At 37.1% G+C, this 15235-nt stretch overlaps 1 pseudogene; it reads right to left on the bottom strand.

The window, feature by feature from the left end:
- Positions 1-1785: 1785 nt before the first annotated feature.
- Positions 1786-12886, bottom strand: LOC101405622 (bromodomain-containing protein 7-like; annotated as a pseudogene).
- Positions 12887-15235: the final 2349 nt, after the last annotated feature.

Here is a 15235-nt window from a genome sequence, read left to right as displayed (position 1 = left end):
TCCCCCCAAAGCCCCAGTAGATAGCTGTATGTCATAGTTGTACATCCTTCTAGTTGCTGTATGTGGGACACGGCCTCAGCATGGCCGGAGAAGCAGTGCGTCGGTGCGTGCTGGGGATCTGAACCCGGGCCGCCAGCAGCGGAGCGCGCGCACTTAACCGCTAAGCCACGGGGCCGGCCCTCATTTTTCTTGACATGGATTTTTTGAGGAGACTAAACCAGTTGTCTTGTAAAATGCCCCTATAGGCTATATTTGACTGATTGTTTACTCATAGTATCATCTATTGATGTGGTCCTCTGTTTCCTGAATTTGCTATAAACTTGAAGTTGGTTCTATAGCCTCCATTTGATTTTGGATAAACATTCTGGGCAAGAATAGTTCATAGGTGATGTTGAGTACTTCATATTTCAACCCCTCAGATTGAGGAGGAGGAGGTTAGATGATGCTAAGTTTGATCAATTGATTAAGGTGGTGATGGTAAGATCTCTCCATTACAAAGGTAAATTTTTTCATTTGCAATGAGCAAATAATCTGCAGGGTGCCATGCAATATCCTAGTACCCAAAACAATTCCACCTAAAGATTTTAGCATCTATTAATGTTCATTTCCTGTATCAATTATTTTATGGCGTGTTACAGATTGAGAATTTTCTATTTTTATCATTTTTCTATATTTATTTTATGATATTCTTCTGTAAGAAGAGTTTTTCTTGCTTCTAAAAAGTAAGAGTACAATGGAATACTACTCAGCCAAAAAAAAAAAAAGACAAAATTGTCCCATTTGCAACGACATGGATGGTCCTTGAGGGTATGATGTTAAGTGAAATAAGCCAGACAGAGAAATACAAATACAGCATGATCTCACTGATATGTGAAAGATAAACAAATATGTGGATAAAGAGAACAGACTAGTGGTTACCAGAGGGGAAGGGGTCTGGGGGTGGGCAAAAGGGGTAAAGGGGCACACATGTATGGTGACGGATAAAAATTAGACTATTGGTGGTGAGCACGATGCAGTCTATTCAGAAACTGATAAATAATAATGTACACCCCAAATCACACAATGTTATAAACCATTATGATCTCAATAAAATTATTGAAAAAAAAATAAGGGTAGATGTTTAACTCTTTCTGTTTAGCTACCAAGTTTCAGAATAAGGAGTTGGTTTAATAATCACTCCTAGTGATGGTAAATGAGATTTCCCTCCTTTCTCTTGTTTTTCTTTCTACAATTAGTTTCACTTATTATTATTTATAATAATTATAGGTTCAAAATTTCCCAAATTTAATGTATAAGCCCTTCTCAAGCTATATGCTTTTGACATGACCCCATTGATATTTGAATCCTCCTTTACCTCTGATGTAAGATATCCCAGACTGTATGCTTCCCGCCCTGGATCTGAAACCTGTCAATCTTCAAGGAGACCGGGTTCCTTTTATGAGGAATAATATGTAGAAACCAAATTTGGGCATTAGATGTATTAGTTGTTCCAAGGATGTAATTGCTTCTTGGTTTTTTCATATGTGTGCGAGTGTATGTGTGTGTATACATATATTACATATACATATATATTTACATATATAATTTTTTTTCATAGTTCAAGATTCAGCCTTATTACTTAATCTATACCCAATCTTTGGAACACTGAAATCAATCGTTCCATACTTTAACTAAAAATACAGTTTAAAAAAATTTAATATAGCCTATAAGTCTTTTCCAAGTTAAGAATGGAAAAGGTATGCATTGTATAGTGAAATCCAATTAGTTTTAAATATCATTACACCTCTAGTTAACAAAGTCAACCTTTGTAGTTGCTTCAAAATCTTCTGTTAAATATTCAGAGTTGTTGACAATAATGTAGGAAGAAATGGAAATCCCCATTACGTTTTAAACTCGCTACATGCTCACAATATCCCCTGGAGTTGCTGGACAATTCTTCAAGATTATTGCTCACTTGTTCAGCAAGATACATCTCTCTGTAATAGGATTCTAGGAGACAGAGGATGCTGGGAGGAGGCCTGGTGCTCAAATACTCTGGGTTTCTCGGAGCTCCCTGACCAATTTAGTGGTTTTTATCATGTTTTCCTTGGAACATTGCAGCATCTTCAGTCAAAACTTTCCCCTGGAGTTCTATACCTCATTGCACTCAATGCCATGAGCTTGTGCTGATTATTTGAGTCAAAACAACCCAGATAATTGCTGGAACCTCCATGTCTTTTGCTATTTCAGATGTCCTATTCTGGCCTTCATCTTTAGGCGATGGTGTCTGCAACTCCTGGAAAGTACTAAAATGCCTCTTGTTAGAACATGCACGAAATTATCTGTATAGCACATGGGTAATCTTGTCCTACGGCCAAAACTCATGGATACTGAGATCACTTGGAAGATGAGTTTCCCCCATAAATCAAGTAGATTACATCAAAATCATCCTTGCTGATATTTGCAAATATGATGTCATAGTGTGCTCCAAGAAACTGCATATATCACTAAAGTATTACTTCATTCCTTTTATCTTCTTGCAAGTTATTCAGTCCAGACTGAAATCTTTCTGTTGTCCTTCCCAGTCTTACAGAGCAGTAGCCTGGTTCTCTCACCACAGGATGCACAAGATGGAAAAGTCTCCTTGTCTTTGCTCCATCTGATTCTTTTCTTTCAAACTCTGACTGTTAAGTTTTCTGGTCAATTTTCCTCCAGATTCTTTAACAGTATGTTCAATCTTCTGTTCTTTTTCTAAGTTATTGCTTCTAAATTTATGTTCAAGAATATCTTTGTCCTCTTTAACTTAATTTGATTTAATTTAATTTAACTTAGTCTGTTTTCCTTACTGCAACTTTTGAAAACTTTGGCATCAGTATCTTCATTATCTCTTGTCCTCCCCAGTCTCTGGGTGTTCCTTTATGTTTCTGCTTTTGAGTTTTTGCAAGTTTGCTATGTGTCTATGCTCTGCTTCAGGCTCTGCATTCTTTGGCTAAGAACTTTTATTTCTGCTTGCAATAGCATCTTGCAGCTCTATAATAAATGGCCTCTGGTTTGTTGTAAACCAAGCATTAGTACACACTAATTTGAAGTTATCCTTTAGTTCTTCTATTATTATTGTTCTTGATGTTCCCTCATTTGATACTAAAATACAGTGGGTGTTTAATGATTGTAAAGTAATTGGGAGCAATAAAATCGGTCACAGGAAATGAACAGAAAGTAGGGTCCTTTCTTTGCAATGCACTCATCAGTTGATTCGAAGCTTCTAGAAGGGGTTCTGTTCTCACTGCTCTGCTAAGGAGCTCCCCAGAGGCTTCTCAGGAGCATCCACTCTCATAGGAGCCTGACACAGAATGTCTCTCCCTGCCTCGCTGTCCTGCCTTCCTCTCCCTTCTTTTGATGCCCCTGTACTTTTCTCTGCCCCATCTCCCACGCCACTCCTCTTCTTCCCCTGGAAATTGTTTTCTTTTTCTTTTTCTTTTATCTGTCCAAGTATGTGTTGTGATCATTTTTTTGTCTCCAAAGAGGCTTGAATCATGTCCTGAGCTGTCAAATGACTTTTTCTCAAGCTTTCGGAAGCTCTCTTACACCCATCATACAATACAGAAGAGCACATATTTTTTTTTATTGAGGTCATAATAGTTTATAACATTGTGAAATTTCAGTTGTACGTTATTGTTTGTCAGTCACCATATATATGGGCCCCTTTACCCCTTATGCCCACTCCCAAATCCCTTTCCCCTCTGGTAACAACTAATCTGTTCTCTTTGTCCATATATTTGTTTATCTGTCACATATGAGTGAAATCATACAGTGTTTGTCTTTCTCTGTCTGGATTATTTCACTTAACATAATACCCTCAAGTTCCATCCATGTTGTTGCAAGCAGGACTATTTTGTCTTTTTAATGGCTGAACAGTATTTCATTGTGTGTGTGTATATATACACACACACATATATATCACATCTTCTTTATCCAATCATCAGTTGATGGGTGCTTGGGTTGCCTCCATGTCTCGGCTGTTGTGAACAATGCTACAGTGAACATAGGGGTGCATAAGTCTCTTTGAATTCTTGTTTTCAAGTTCTTTGGATAAATACCCAGTAGTGGAATACCTGGGTCATATGGTATTTCTATTTTTAATTTTTTGAGGAATCTTCATACTGGTTTCCATAGCGGCTACACCAGTTTGCATTCCCACCAACAGTGAGTGAGGATTCCCTTTTCTCTACATCCTCTCCAACATTTGTTGTTTTTTGTCTTGGTGATTATAGCCATTCTGACAGGTGTAAGGTGATATCTCATTGTAGTTTTAATTTGCATTTCCCTGATGATTAGTGATGTTGAACAGCTTTTCATGTGCCTGTTGGCCATCTGTATATCTTCCTTGGAAAAATGTCTGTTCATATCCTCTACCCATTTTTTGATTGAGTTGCTTGTTTTTTTTTTGTTGAGTTGTGTGAGTTCTTTATATATTTTGGAGATTACACCCTTGTCAGATATATGATTTGCAAATATTTTCTCCCAGTTGGTGGGTTGTCTTTTCATTTTGTTGCTGGTTTCCTTGCCTTGCAGAAGCTTTTTAGTCTGATGAAATCCCACTTGTTTATTTTATTTTTTTGTTTCCCTTGCCCAAGTAGACACGGTATTTGAGAAGATCAGAAGGGCATATATTTTAATCATGAGCTCGTAACAATATTTCCTATTCAAACTTAGTAATACAGGTTTTTTCTTAACTCTTTTTATTTTATAATTGTATCTCTTTTCTCTCACATTGTAAATCTTAGTTTTAATTACATGAACAGATTTTATTATTTGTTTTATCCTACAATATCTATAAAATCGTTTCAAAATTGCAGTATTAATATTCCTACTGATAACAAGCCTATTGAGTGAAGTTTAAGGTTTCTTTACAGTTCTTTTTGTCCTTAGGCCATATCCACTTGAAATGAAAACAGGGATTACTTTTTTCCAAAATGATTTGGAATAATTATTTCTCTGTATGGTTATTTGACCAATTTGACATACAGTTAGGTTCATTCATTTTACTTTGTTTTCAGTGTAGGATTTACTTTTTAACTGTAATTGATTTTGTGAATATATAAAATCTTTACATAATTCAAAAGTCAGAACCCTATTAAAGGGTATCCTCAGTAAAGTCTTGCTTCCATCCTTATCTCCAACACACCATTCTCCCCATCCTCATGGGGAGGAAACAGAAGAATAAGTATTTTTATATTTGTCTATTCCTTTAGTACTTGCTTTCTTTCCCTTCAAAATTAGGCAAATAATATATATTCATATTTTTACTTCTTTACACCAAAGGTGTGGTATTATACACACTGCTTTGCACTTTTAGCAATGATTGAAAGCTTACTCTTTTTTTTCCCTTCTAAATTTCATTTTGGGAAATTTCAATGATATTGAATAGTTTCATCAACCACAGTGTGTTTTTTCACCCAGCTTTGACCATTATCCATTAATATCCAATCTTGTTTTCCCTATCTCCCTCTCCCCCCACATTCTTTTGAAGCAAATTTCATATGTATCATTTCATTTTAAATATTTCAGCACATTTCTCTAAAAGTGAAGAATTTCTTTTAAAAATATATAACCACAATATCATTATCATTCCTACAAATTACTGATTTATTAATATGATCAAATGCCTGGCCAATATTCAAGTTTCTAGTTATAGAGCTGACCCCGTCTATTGTAGTGCCTTGGAGTCCCCATCGCAAGGGATCTCACCTGCAGTCATTGATATAGGCAAATGCATCTCTGCTTCACTGGTGGATTAGTCCTTCCTCCAGCCACATGGAATCTGGTGATGCCTCCAGCTTCTCTTTGGTGAGGTCTAATAGTCCCCCAAGGACCATGATAGACAGATTCTAAGATGACCCCACACTGCCTCTCTTCCATATGGTCTACACTAGGTCCAAAGGAATCTATCTAATGCCATAATCTCTCCTTTGGCTTTTCTTTCTTTGTTTTTTTTTTTTTAAAGATTTTATTTATTTATTTTTCCCCCAAAGCCCCAGCAGATAGTTGTATGTCATAGCTGCACATCCCTCTAGTTGCTGTATGCGGGACGCGGCCTCAGCATGGCCGGAGAAGCGGTGCGTCGGTGCACGCCCGGGATCCGAACCCGGGCCGCCAGCAGCAGAGCGCGTGCACTTAACCGCTAAGCCACCGGGCCGGCCCTCCTTTGGCTTTTCCACTAGCCTCTGGACAGTGCCCCTCTCCCCATTTGATATCTCAGATGAGAGGCCAGCACTAGTGTCCTGGGTTCCCCAAACTGAGGGACATATAGTAGGATCTCCAGGTGGTTCATTGGAGCCCTCTCACCAGGCTTAACATGAGAGTACCAGTCTGTCCCTTATATGTGAGAGTTTAGGAACCTCTACAGAGATTTTATTCCAAATTCTAGAGGCTGACCTGTTTCACAACTGTCTTTGTTATCTATGTCTCCTGTCCTTCTTAACATTCCCTTACATACTAAACCACCCAAGTGGGCAATTCAAAGTTTGAGTTGAAAAAAGTGATATCTTCAATTTTTACCTCTGTGCATTGAAGTGGTCAAATCTGAAGACTGGTAAATTTCACCTCCCCTAAATTTTACACTCTTCAATTTACGGTATGCGAATTCTACAAATTTGCAAAGAGGACACTTAGCATGCATTAAAATTCCTGTGATGTGGTCTTACTCTTGATTTTGCTATTCAAGCCAACTTTTCTCTTTCAAGTGAACTCAGAGCCTGGCAGCAGTTTGCCCAAATGCATGGGAACTTTAATTCTCCAATTATGCTCCTCATTCTTACACATTGAGTTTCTGATCTCAGTCTGATAGAGTTTTCTATTTGGGTGAGGGGGGGGCCCTCATAGTTTACCTTCTTCCACCTAAATATAAACATTTTATTTGTATAAGATTATGATTGCTTTGTACAAAAATGCCTCCCGAATGCATTGGTGACTATGAGTTCTAGCTAATTGAGAGGCCTCTACGTCGACAGGCTAAGTCACTGATTGTTTCAGCTTTATAGTCCGGTCGTATAAAGTTTATAGTTACCACAGTGTATCATTACAAGTGCTTATTAGCAATATTAGCTGCTTTCTTTTCCATTCATAGAAATACTGCAATATTTGCATTTTCTGTAATGAGGATTAGTGTTGCTTAGAAGAGTTTTTGCCTTTGAGCAAAAGCTTTTAAGAGATTACCCACAAGGCAAGAGATAAGTGCATAGAAAGAGAACTAGAGCAGGACTCCAGAGACCTGAATTACAGTTCGGAGATGCTTGCAAGAAACTAGGAAACTATGTTATTATCCTAATTCTTAATGTTATTTTTAATGGTTTTAAAATATTTTTTTCTGCATAAGCATATTCTCTCGCAGAGTACTTCAAAATAATGTGGAGTATTATTTATCATTAATACAAATAGATAATCACATAATTTATTTAAGGCTTTACAGTTTTCGAAGAACTTTCATAAATATCAAAACCTAGGAATGTGAAATCTTCTTTTGAAAGACACAGTCTTTAAAAATCACATCAACTTAGTTGAACATACTTTTTGTTTAGAAAAAAAGTCCAATCCAACATTACAGAAATATTAACATAAAAGAAAAAAATTATTGGTAGCTATTATATTAACCACTGTTTATAGCTTGGTGTGCATTTCCCTAATATTTGTTTTTCTAAACGTGTACTTGTAATGATTTTTTTTTTCCTTTTTAAACAAAGACAGAACCATACTATCCATGCTGTTTTACAACTTTTTTTTCACATATTAATAGCTCTTTAATATCTTCCCATGTTTACATTATGTCAAACCTACTTCATCTTTTAAACTGCTGCACAGTATTCTATAGTTCATTCAATCAGTCAATGACTGATAGACATTTTGATTGCTCTCAATGTTTCTCTAACATGAACGACACTCAAGAATATTCTCACATATCTTTGGAAATTCTGCAAGTACATCTGAAGGATAGATTCCTATACAGGGTAGCTGCATCAAATGATAAGAACATTTTCAAATTTAAAAGTCATTCTCAAATTGTTTTCCAGAAAAGGTTCTGCCAATTTCCACTCCCATCAACAATGCATAATGAGAGTTTGACACACTACTTATTTTCTTACCCTTTTTTCCACATGTGGAAAATGAGTGGGCTGGAGCCTATGCATTTATATTCTAATTGCCTGATTATCTCCCACCATTGATGACAAGCTCCTAAGGTCAGGCACTATGGCTTGCTCAACAGTAATTCTTCAGCGGGTAGCACTTTGCCAGGCGCATAGTATGTCATCAATAAATATCTGTTGGGGCCAACCCAGTGGTGCAGCAGTTAAGCGTGCGCACTCTGCTTCGGCAGCCTGGGGTTTGCGGGTTCGGATCCCAGGCGCGCACCGTTGCACCACTTGTCAAGCCATGCTGTGGCGGCGTCCCATATAAAGTAGAGGAAGATGGGTACGGATGTTAGCCCAGGGCCAATCTTCCTCAGCAAAAAGAGGAGGATTGGCAATGGATGTTAGCTCAGTGCTAATCTTCCTCACAAAATAAGTAAACAAATAAATAAATATCTGTTAAATCTACGCATCTGGGGATCCCTCCAGTTATGGCTCAATGATGATATGATGGTGATGACATATCTTAGTGTGCTTTCATGGATAGCTAAATTTGAAGTATTATGAACTGCTGACAATAGGTGATCAGGATGTGTGAGATAATAGAAAAAATTATATATATGTATATATTGTCTTTGCCCTTTTTTCTAATGAGGTGACTCTTGGTGGTCTCCTGGATGAGGGCTGGTCACCAGAAAGACCAAGCCATGATTAGAATCTTGGAACTTTTAGCCCCAGGCCCCGTTCTCCAGAGAGGGGAGAGGGGATGGAAATGGAGTGAATGATCAAACATGCCTACATGATGAAACCTCCATAAAAAGCCCCAAAGTATGAGTTCAGAGAACTTCTGAGTTAGGGAGCATGTGGCGGTGCTGGGAGAGTGGTCTGCTGGGAGAGAGCTTGGAAGCTCCGTGCCCCTTCCCACATAACTTGCCCTACGCATCTCTTCCATCTTGGACATTCCCTTTTATAATAAAGCAGTTAACTGTACGTAAACTGTTTTCCTGAGCTCTGTGAGCTGTTCTAGCAAATTAATAAAATCCGAAGTGGGGGTTGTGGAAACCTCTGGTTTATAGTCTATAAATCAGAAGAACAGGTGACAACCTGGACTTGTGATTGACATTTGAATTGGGGCCAGGTGCTGTCTTGTAGAACTGAGCCTTTAACCTGTGGGATCTGACTTCATCTCCAGGTGGATAGTGTCAGAATTGAGTTAAATTGTAGGACACCCAGCTGGTATTGCAGAATTGCTTGGTGTGGGGAAAAACTCCCATACACTTGGTGACCGGAAGAGTTGGAAGTAAAGTGTTCTGTGTGAGGAGGAAAGGAGAGACACAAGAAATGAGTTCTTCCTACTCAAGGTGGCTCCCAAATTCCTGAAGTTCTTCCTTAGTCTCTCTCAATTGGAGAATATAGTAGGATGAAAATAAAACTATCCCCTAATTCTTTTATGAAGGTAGGCAAAAGATCAAGAAATTCCCGTTGTGTCCCATCATGAGGAGGGGTAAATAGACTCCTACTTCCAGAGGATCTTTAGACTGCTTCCTCTCCATCTGATTAAATCTGAGATTATTTCACCAATTAAAGGAACTATTTCCAGACACTGATTATAAAGGTCTTCATAGAGCTTCCTCTCATCTCAGTGACAGTTTTTGGTTTCCATATCTATTCTTCTCAGTGATAACTGTCATAGCTCGGGGTTCTCATCAGAATTTCTAAGAGTACGTGGCAGAAATACAAGCCAGCAGTTATGTCCTTTTAGCTGAGTATAGAGAGAATTGTAAGAAGGGAGTGGTGTGTTGGAATTGCTGGATGAGATAAGTCATGTTGAAAAAAATTTGTGACTTGGAGGTACATACAGAGTATTTCTCTCAACTTCAGAGGTAGTAGAAAATGTCTGACACTGGGGTCACGTAGACTTGGTCCTGCCAGCTGTGGCAGGTAACACAGATAACAGCTGTGACTCAGGGTACGTGCGTTTCCTCATCTATAAAATGGGAATATTTATGTTACCTACGAAAGAGGATCATTAGAGATTATCATGAAAATCAACCTTTATTCATCCTTGAGGTCACAATGTGGTCATCACTTCCTCTGAGAAGCTATTCTTGGCTCCCTTCTCCCACAACATAAGGAAAAATGTTTTGTTTCTGGGCATCCCCCTCCCACTCCACACCAAGACCCTGTGCTATCTCTGTATTTCTCATTGTATTCAAATCATATCTACATATGCCTGTCACTCCTGCTAAACTGTGATATCCTTATAACCCTTATATCTCCAACACTTAACAGGGTATCTGCTTATCCAAGAGTATGAGCTCAAAAAATGTTTGTTGAGTGAAATGAATGACTTATTTCAAGTGCTTGCCCAATACTTAAAACATGGAAGACATTTAATAATTTGTTCTTAGCTTGTTTTGTAAATTTGTGTCCCCAAAGTTTTATCAAGGAAAAGATTTATCTCTTGCCCATGATACTTAAACTACTAAAATGCAGGGTTAGGACAGTTTGGGGATTCATTCTAGGTAATTAGATACAGCATTTGTGGTATGGTTCATGGAAGGTTAAGATTTATCAAATTTGATGAATAACAAGATTAAAATTGCTTCAGATCTTTGCACACACATCCAGAAAAAAATTAGTTGTTTGACCCTTTGTCCATATTTTATGTAAATATATAACTTGGCAGTGTCAATTTAGATCATCAAAGCAATGTATTGGAGACCTTTTTGCGTTTGCCTCAGCTGCCTTTTTCACTGCTTACAAATGATGTTAATTCTGTGCTTAATTATGCTTAACATAATATATATGCAACCTGGTGTTTTTCAGTTGGACAAAACAAAAATGCCGTTGTTTCTTCTCGTCTTCCTTCTGCTTGTCATTTGTTGATTTTTGAAAGCAGCTGGTGTTGTTCCATGTGAGTGGAAACAATTACAAGGCTGTACAATAAATGCTTTCTCTCTAGAAACCATCTTATTTTTTTTTCCCCCCCAAAGCCCCAGTAGATAGTTGTATGTCATAGTTGCACATCCTTCTAGTTGCTGTATGTGGGACACAGCCTCAGCATGGCCAGAGAAGTGGTGCGTCGCGGCGCACCCGGGATCCGAACCCAGTCCGCCAGCAGCAGAGCACACGCACTTAACCGCTAAGCCACGGGGCTGGCCTAGAAATCGTCTTATATCAACTGTGTTCTTTGCCTTTTAAGGAGTTGGTGTACATTCTCATGCAAACTTTTAACCCGATCTTTGCTATCCTCTCAGATCAGAAGAAATCTCTCTTTAGGTTAAAAAAAAAGGTTCACATTACCCAGGATTTTCCAAAAGCATGTGTATTTCACCCATTGAAACCAGAACTTCCATCTCTCCAAGTTGACTATTATAGTCTGTCAAATATGTGTTGATTCATGTTTACATAAAAGATATATTAACATAATGACTGGATATTTGTGACTTAGGTTCTCATAGTTTCAGCTACGTGTTACATGTGACTTAGGAGTTAGAAAGGGAGTAGCTTTTGGTTAGTATTTATTTTACAACGATCAATTCAGCTAGCTTGACCATAAAAGATGAATTTATTTAAAAAATGTTCTTTTAAATTTTTTTCAGTGCATGATCAAAGCTACAATTAGAGTGTAATTGTAAGTATTGAAAAATGTTGTAGCACATGATCTTTTCCCAAGAATTCTAAGATTAAAATTCACGAAAAACATTTTTGGTGGATATCAATACTTATTAAAAATTAATATCATTTCAGATGGTAGTTTTATGAGTAACATTTAGGTCATCGTAAACCATAAGTTATGCTCTAATAATAATAATAATAATAGCTATGCTTATTACACAACTGTTCGGTGTCAAGCGCTTTACGTACATTATAATTATCTCATTAATTCCTCAGAACAATCCATTTAAAGGAGGAGGACCAGAAAGTTAAGAATTTTTTTCACATTTAGTAAGTGGAAGGTGCAGGGTGGGAAGCCATGTTTGCCTGTGCAAAATCCTTGCTCTATTTGCATCTGTTGATAACAAGCATCTTCCTTCACGCATTCTGCCACCAGGGGGACTCAGGAGATAGAGCCAAATGAGAGCCCTAGCCAAGTGCCCACTCTACTCTGAACATTGCTGCCACCCTAAATCCTTGCTGTCTTTCCTTCTCAGTAAACTTAACGCATTCAGAAAAGAATTTTTTGGCTCACTCTGTTTCTTCCTCATAGGTCTCTTTTTTTGTTCTAGCAAATTCTAAATGCTAGAGAGTCTCTTCCTTTAAAGGTAGGAGCAGTTGTAAAAGCAATTAAGTGCTACAATTCCTTCCTTTTTCCTCCTCTTTTCCTTTCTGGTCCTCTGTCTCCGTTGCCCACCCAGACTCCTGTCATGGAGTAAGTGCTCAAGAAATGGCAGCTATTACTACTTTCTAGGTTCCGGGGCTCCTCCCTGAAAAGATTTTTAATAATAACAATAATAATCACAGCTAAGATTTATTGCACACTGACTACGTACTAGAATCTCTTCCAAGTACTTTAAATGCATGTGCTCTGTTTTGTCTATCTTTACCAAGCAAGGAAAAATGTGAGGCTCAGAGAATGCATTGCTTGTCCAAGATAACGTGGACAGCTGGTTGGCAGAGACACTTCTGGAGCTCAAGTTTTCTACTTTTAGTCCTTTATTGACTCACTTGGTGGCTGCAGAAGTGCGCTGCTCAAATCTTCTTCGAGAGAACTTGCTGTGAGGAGCATGGTTGATGACAGACACCAGTGGCAACTCCTTCAGATCCACCGTGGTTTTCATACCGAGACCATACATCCTTCTCCTGGGCTGCCCCCAAGCAATGATTGAGTGTGATGGGGATAATAGCACTGGCTTATTCCAGGAAGGGGAAAATGATTCAACATTAGCAACTCTGTTAATATAATTCACCTAGAGGAGAACAAGTAAGAGAAATCATATAATAATACCAATGAAGTATTGAAAAAAACTTCAATAAACTAGAGACGTTGTGGCCATGTTTTCTTTTTCCAGAGGACACATCTTTCTTTTCTTTAAATTTTTTTATTTTATTGAGGTCATAATAGTTTCCAACATTGTGAAATTTCCATTGTACATTATTATTTGTCTGTCACCATATATATGTGCCCTTTTACCCCTTATGCCCACCCCCATACCCCTTCCCCACTGGTAACCACTAATCTGTTCTCTTTATCCATGTCTTTGTGTATCTTCCACATATAAGTGAAATTATACGTTGTCTTTCTCTGACTCACTTATCTCACTTAACATAATACCCTCAAGCTCCATCCATGTTGTTGCAAATGGGATGATTTTGTCTTTTTTTATGGCTGAGTAGTATTCCGTTGCATATATATACCACATCTTCTTTATCCATTCATCAGTCAGTGGGCACTTGGGTTGCTTCCACGTCTTGGCTATTGTGAATAACGCTGCAGTGAACATAGAGGTGCATAAGTCTCTCTGAATTGTTGATTTCAAGTTCTTTGGATACATACCCAGTAGTGAAATAGCTGGGTCATATGGTATTTCTATTTTTAATTTTTTGAGAAATCTCCATACTGTTTTCCATAGTGGCTACACCAGTTTGCACTCCCACCAACAGTGTATGAGGGTTCCCTTTTCTCCACATCCTCTCCAACATTTGTTGTTTTTTGTCTTGGTAATTATAGCCATTCTGACAGGTGTAAGGTGATATCTCATTTTAGTTTTGACTTGCATTTCCCTGATAATTAGTGATGTTAGACATCTTTTCATATGCCTGTTGGCCATCTGTATATCTTCTTTGGAAAAATGTCTGTTTGTATCCTCTGGTTTATGGCCATGTTTTAAACTAATAGTTATCATCTAAAAGCCAACATTGTGTTTAATGAAAACATACTGGGAAAATCTCCACTAATGTCAAGAACAAAACCAGAGTGTCCATTGTCTCTATTACTTTTTCAACAGGGTTCTGAAGGTACATGCCAAAGCAATTAGGAAGGAGAAGAAACGAGGCATATATATTTGAAAAAGAGTGCAAAGTTACCATTATTTGCAAATGTTATACTTGCTTGCATGAATACACAAAAGAATTGACTGAAAAATTGTAACAAACAATAGGAGAATTTATAGATAGCTGAGTACAATAATAAACAACAATCAACAGCTTTCATAAGTACAGACAATAACCAACTGCAAGATATAATGGAAGAAAAGATCACATTTACAATAGCCAAAACAAAAATAATTAACATGAAATATGCAAAATCTGTGCAAACTAGGAAAGCATATATTTTCTTAAATAAGAAGATTCAATATTATAAAAATGTCATTTCTTCCTAATGTAAGTAATAAACTTAGTTCTATACCAATAAATACAATAAGAGTATTATTTATTTGTTCATTTACTTTTTGAACTGGAAAATAAAAAAAATATTAAAGAAAATTCTGGGAAAAGAAGAGTAACAAGTTGCAAGCCCTCCCATATCTTAAAATATAAAGTTATAGTAATTACGCTAATGAAATAATAATGATGAATAGACATGTAGATAAATGGAATAGAGAAGAAAGCCTGTAGGTAGACCCAAATATGTGTTGGACATTAGTGTATGGCAAGAATGGCATAGGAAATCAGTGGGTAAGGGATGAGTTATTTAATAAAAGATATTGAGACAACTGGAAAATAAAATTATTTTTTGATCCTTACCTCATTACTTATACCAAAGTTCTAGATGTTTCAAAGATTTAAATAGAAAAATTAAAATATAAGTATACTAGGGAAATATTATATATGTGTCCACACAGATGTGTATGTACATGTGTGTCTGTGTGTAAATAACTTTGAAGTCAGGAAGAAATTTCTAGAGTTAATCCAAAACTAAGAAATCATAAATAAAAAGATAGATTAATTTGACTATGTGAAATTAAAATAAAATTTTCATGGCATTGAAATACCGTAAAAACAAACCACAAATGACAAATCAGGGAAAAATATTTGTCTGCAACACATGACATAGACCAAAAGATGTGTTCCTCTGCCTATATAAATAAATATGTAAGAAGACCAATAATCCTACAAGAAACGGACAAAGGATAAAAGCAATTTGTATAAAAGGAGATATAAATGGGACTTATAGGAAAAGATATTTA

This window comes from Ceratotherium simum, chromosome 15 (genome assembly GCF_057802395.1).
Source record: "Ceratotherium simum simum isolate JZ-2026a chromosome 15, ASM5780239v1, whole genome shotgun sequence".
Classification (NCBI taxonomy): domain Eukaryota; kingdom Metazoa; phylum Chordata; class Mammalia; order Perissodactyla; family Rhinocerotidae; genus Ceratotherium; species Ceratotherium simum.
Note: the sequence above shows the minus strand (reverse complement) of the source record. Positions and strands in the feature narration are given on the sequence as shown.